At 39.9% G+C, this 5,674-nt stretch overlaps 1 protein-coding gene across 1 annotated transcript in view; it reads left to right on the top strand.

Moving 5' to 3' along the window:
* LOC118321941 (guanine nucleotide exchange factor VAV3) overlaps positions 1-5,674 on the top strand; it is a gene marked incomplete in the record, with an annotated part of 89,966 nt that overhangs the window by 77,708 nt on the left and 6,584 nt on the right.

The following is a 5,674-nucleotide window of genomic DNA, read 5'->3' as shown; positions in this document are numbered from 1 at the left end:
CTGCAGCGGCCCGGGTTTGAATCAGACCTGTGGCCCTTTGCTGCGTGTCATCCCTTCTCTCTGCCCCCCTTTCCTGTCAGTCTTTGGCTGTTCTATCAATAAAGGCCAAACAAATAATAACTTTAAAAATACTATATTGACTTAAATTAAAGTACTACAACTGCAGTGCCGATATTGAGAGGTTAATTAGTATTTAATAATTAAATGCTTCCCATTCTGTATTTGTATATTTTGAGCTGGTGATACATAGCACTTGAGCTTTAGCATGAAGGAAATATCACAGTGAGACAGGGCAGAAGTTCATGAAAAAATCTTGTGACACATCTTATATAAAGGCTAGTTTTCTCATTTAGATTTGCGGTCATTAAAGGAACCCAGTGGAGTTTTTGACCACACTCACATTCAGAGGGCACTTACTAGTTGTTTCAGCTCTAGTCATGCCATTATAAACCATAGAAATCTGACAGTCATACATGCTGTCAGTTACGAGCATCAGCGGACTCTTAGTATAAAAGTCTGTGTGATCTGACACTGCTGATCATTCATGCTACTTTCATTGTTAATAGCTATTTGTTTCCTGCAACATGCAGCTGTTTCAGGCTCTGCTGAGTTCTCCCACCTCTACTGCAGCCGCCTCTTCTGTTATCTTATCTATCATCCTTCCCCACTCTCTCACGCACTGCTTTGAATCACTCGGAAGCCTCTTCACAGCTTTAAAAGTGTTAGGTATCTATTTGTTGTTAAAAAAACAGTCCAGCCTCCTCTGATGTTAATTGTTTTTGACTGTACTGTCAAACAGTGGTTGAAGGGTCAGTTAAGCATGTTATTAGATTTGATAACACTCTCTCGACGTTTACTGAAGATCAAATCTTTTTGGGTTTCAGGGGAGAGACGTAATCTGGTAGAACCTTCAACGAGTCAAAGTTAAGAGCTTTTATAATCTTGTAGTTCTTGTAGTTAATCTGCTGAGTAGATGTTACAAAAAATGTAAAAAATATCCATCATTAGTTACTTTTTCGCAATTTTTATTTGATGTTTGATGATCACTTAAGACATGTCATAGCCTTAACTAAGCAATAAACAGAGTGATTTAAAAATTCAGTATTATGGAACCCTCAATCATGAGTAAATATGCTACACGAGTGTCGGTGTAATTTGTGAGAAAGTGAGCGGTGCCGCAATTGTCAAACTTTGCTCTTGTGGATGTTGCGGTGCGCTGTCTGGCAGGTGAAGATTTGAGCTGTGTGATATTTTTTTACCTGTGTAAGAATGAGCTGTTTGTTCTGTTGTGAACAAACCTGTCAGCACCTCAAGACAAAGCAGCTGTTGTCACCAACACTTTCGAAGGAGCAAAACTCTACTGGAATGTAGCACATTGATGATTATTTATGCATGCAGCTGCCGTTCCTTCCTAACTGTGCAACTTTGTCAGTCATTACCCTAACCAACCTGATTCCTCTCAACATTCAGGTGTTCCAGTGAGATGTTTTTCCCTTCTTACTTGGAATATAACAGGTGTGGGGTGTGTAACTTTGAACTGAGATTTTAATTAGATGATGTTTGGGTTTGAAGTGAAGCACAGAACAGATAAAATAGCGGGTCATTGTCAAACTGTCCTCTCTGGAGTGAATATAGACCTTTCTGAGACATAAACTATTGTTTTTCTAGTGTAATTTAGTCATGAGAAGGATTTCTAAAGAGTAGAAAGGCTAGCAGTTCAAGAGGTTCTTGTATGCTTTGTTATATTGGCTTGGTTGATAATGTCAGGTGGGAATATGTTTGAAAAAACATCAAGAGAGGTTTAAAGACTTACAGTTAACTTTCTGCAACTTCCACACTGAAGGGCTGCTCCCCCTGTGAAACATCCATGTTTACCCCACACAAGCTAAACATTTCCTGCAATACCAGAAGAAAAGGTATTAAACAGTGTGTGAGCTAGGCAAAGCGTCATTGCCCATCAGTTGGTTAATGGAAAATGTATGTCTTCAGTGGGAAAATGAGATTTCGTTTGAGCCAGGTATACAACTGCGTGCAATCGCTGGAAAAAAAAAAGGCCTGGCTTGCTGACGATCATGTTCCAAGTGGGAGAGATGTGAACAGATTGTTCCCAGCTCTTCGGTTGTTCTAGACAAGGCCTGTTGTTCAAACATTGCTTCACATCACAAGTTGAGACAGCTTCAATCCAAATTTATTTCGTTGCGGTGTGGTCTTCGGTCTTGTAGGCAGCCTCCTCCTGGTGTGCCGAATTCACTTTTAAATGACTCAAGCACTGCTGGAAGACTGCTAATTAATGTTTGTGCTTTGGTTTTTGTTTTTTTTTGGACAGCTTTGCAGAAGGCAAAACTGATTGATACCAATACGAGGTACTACAGTAGCAACAATACCAGCGTTATCTCAAAATATAAATGAATATGAGTCCGTGAAACAACTCAGCTGACAGCATGTGAGGGACTCTGGGCTGCAGATTGGATTTTAACTCATCTTCACTCTCTCGTGAAATGATACAATGCATGTGTATGTGTGTACTCTCGATGTTAGTCTCCTATATTAGTCAACCAGCTCACATTGTGCCTTCCAGTGTGGTCCACAAATCAGATTTTGCAAAAATGAAGCATGTAAAATGCAGCTGGTGTTTTGGTGGCTGTTTGAAGTGGAGGGCGATCCCTCTTCATATTGCTCATACCTAGACACCATTAGGGGTTGCTGAGCTGTCTCTCAGTGCGCTGATTAGTATTCATTTTAAAAACCACTGGAGCTCTGCTCTCCTTACAGCATATCAATAACCCAGGCCAGTTAACTTGCCAGCAGTATTGTTGGGAGCGGCACATTTTTCATAAAGTTTTCGGCATTTATCTGCCATTGTGGGGATTAGATTGTCTATTCCCAGTGGCAGAAATGTGAGCTCCTGTGCAGGGGCGGGTTTAGAAACTTTTGAATGGGGTTGGACTGGGGCACAATTTGTATTCATTTTACAAACGAGTAAAAAATTATTGTATTTAAAGCCCAGGTTCTTGCCAATTATAAACTGTATATTATTAATAATTACATGGTTAATGAATAAATACCAAATAAACAACTTTAAATATTCTAATATAAAATGATATTCCTTAATATTTGCCTTTCTTTGTGTTTATTTTGGATCTCTTTGTAGTCGTTTACGTTTCTTTGTGATCATTTTGGATCTTTTTGTAGTTGTTTGATTCACTTTGCAACAAGAAATGTCAACAGTCACCTAATACAGAGGCTCTGGCTCTGTGACCAGTAGGCTCCATCCATTTTTACTAATAACTAAACTACCAATCACATTCTGACTGTGGCCCCTCCGCTGCTATGTATGTAATGATACAGAAGCAGACTTTGTGGCTGTGTAGCTAGAGTAATTTCTTGCATCCGTCTATATAATGTATTTTGAATGAGAGTTTTCCATAGTGCCAATAATTCCTACATTAGGAATGGGCTGTTTTGTTTATCCAGGTTACACTTTCCTAGACAAAATCAGTAATTGGCATCAATTTAACTACTTTGGATTTAAAATTGAATATATATTGTATAGTTGTTTGAGTAGCACAGCTTTGTGGCATCAGAATTTTCTCCTGACTGTACTTAAATAAAAATGAATCCATAAAGACCAAAACACTAATACTTTCAGGGTTAGAGGTTCTACTCTCCAAAGAAATGCACTAGCACTGCCAGCTCTAAGACATGCTGCTGGAATCAGATCAAGCCTGTAGCTTCTTTCTCTGCCAGTAGAAATACAGATAGAAATACAAATGCAGTGGGCCTCCGGTGGGTTATTTCTCAAGTTGTTCCAAATAGTCTCTCTTAAGTAGAGAAATCTGCACTGTGGACAATTAGGTTACCATACGAAAGTACTATTATAATAGAATATTAAATAAAGCATATTGTTGTCTTATAAGCACGTCGGAAATTTGTGAAGGAGATGTGTCTCTGCAGTTGTGGCTGTGTTACAGTTGGATGATTGTCTTTATAAATATGCAAATAGGAATCTATTCCCTATGCTGTAATTGTGAGTACACTGCATGTTCTTCCCAATTAAATGAACAAGTGAAGATGTCGTCCTCCATTAATGATGCAGACATCCTATTGGAAAATTGCAAACAAGACAAGTCATCACTTCATATTTCAACAAAATCTTGGAGCTGGTGTGTATTTATTTGGACACTCAAGGTCTGTCTGACCCTCACACTTCAATCTGAATTAAATTCAGTTTAACACGAGAAAACAAAATGTATATGTATATATAAGTTTTATGAAATTGAGACAAATGTTTGTAAGTAAGAGCCTTTAACAGTTAGTTAACAGTGTTAGTTAACAGTGGCTGTGTAGCTGAAGTACCACTGTCCTCCCGTACCTGCCCTCATTTATTTTTTATCAATCTGCAACTGTATTCTTTATACCTCTGAAAGAAAAAACCTCTGAGTTTTTAAAAACATGTTTTATTTTTTCTTCTTTGCTTCTCTCTCCTTCCACCATCCTACCCCCATCCCTGCCCTCTCCCCTCTTGCATCTCTCTGCTCCCTGCCTGGCCTGCCCTGCTATAGCCCCATTGCTCTGCGGCCTCTCTTTTGTATCTCCTGCCGGCTACAACTTTGTACCTCCTTCCTCTGCTCCCTTCTGGTCAGGTACAGGTATCGCTTCTCTCTCGGTCTGTCTCTCTAACACTCGATTTCTCTCTCTCTCTCTCTCTCTCTCTCTCTCTCTCTCTCCTTTCATGTTGAAAGCTGCTTAGCATGCTGGCTGTAGCTCAGTGCATTCACATCATCACCTGAATCTCTGCCTTTACATTCACCATCTCGCTTCCCATTGCACCATTTCACCTCTTCCATAGTTGTGTGCACATACATGTCATCCTGTGTGAGAATAGGGCCTGTTTGTTCTAGTAAAGTTTTAGTAATAGCATGTATCTACTCTATGTGTGTGTGCGTGTGTGTGTGTGTCTTTGCATGGAGATACCAGTGTGTGAGGCAGCAACTGTTAAGAAAAGAGTGGTGTTTGAGGTGTTTTCAGAGGCGTATGTGCTTTAGTTTAGTGTGTGTTTGCTTGTGTGCGTCTGTCCGTCAAAGAAAGGGTGGAGGTGTCCAAATTCACAAAGCTCATCTATATTAGATATTCTATCCCCACGGCCAGGTTGTAGAGGTCTGACATTCCATTTCCACCTGTCAGCTTAGCCCAGTCCGACCCACCAGTCAGTGTCTGGAGAAGGTAGAAAGTCGGCAGGGTGGGATGGAGCAGTGGTAACTAGCTAACCTTCTCCACAGCTGTCTCTCATACTACTGTCTCCTCGACAGGATGTCTAGTCGCACACACACACGGCTGTCAAAACACTCCAGCTGGACTTTCTCAGCTAAAGTGATGCGCTGCATAAGTACAAGGACTTGTAGGGCTGTATTTAGTTGGGCAATGTAAAAAAAAATCAAAAATCAAACGCACTGGTAGTATAAACAAACTTACATAGAGTCATCAGTATGTCAGTTAAGTAACACCTGGCAGTTACTGGGTGTAAGCATTTAGCAAACCATTAGCTAATCTCTACATAAGAAGTAGTTCATATGGTGTAACCTGTTTAGATTTAGATGTGTAAATCTCTTCTATGGTAAACATTTAAGTTATATCTACAGCAGCAACGGCAATAGACCATTTAAAATCACTACCA

This window comes from Morone saxatilis, unplaced genomic scaffold (assembly GCF_004916995.1).
Source record: "Morone saxatilis isolate NCDOM2014 unplaced genomic scaffold, NCSU_SB_2.0 Contig0, whole genome shotgun sequence".
NCBI lineage: Eukaryota > Metazoa > Chordata > Actinopteri > Moronidae > Morone > Morone saxatilis.
Note: the sequence above shows the minus strand (reverse complement) of the source record. Positions and strands in the feature narration are given on the sequence as shown.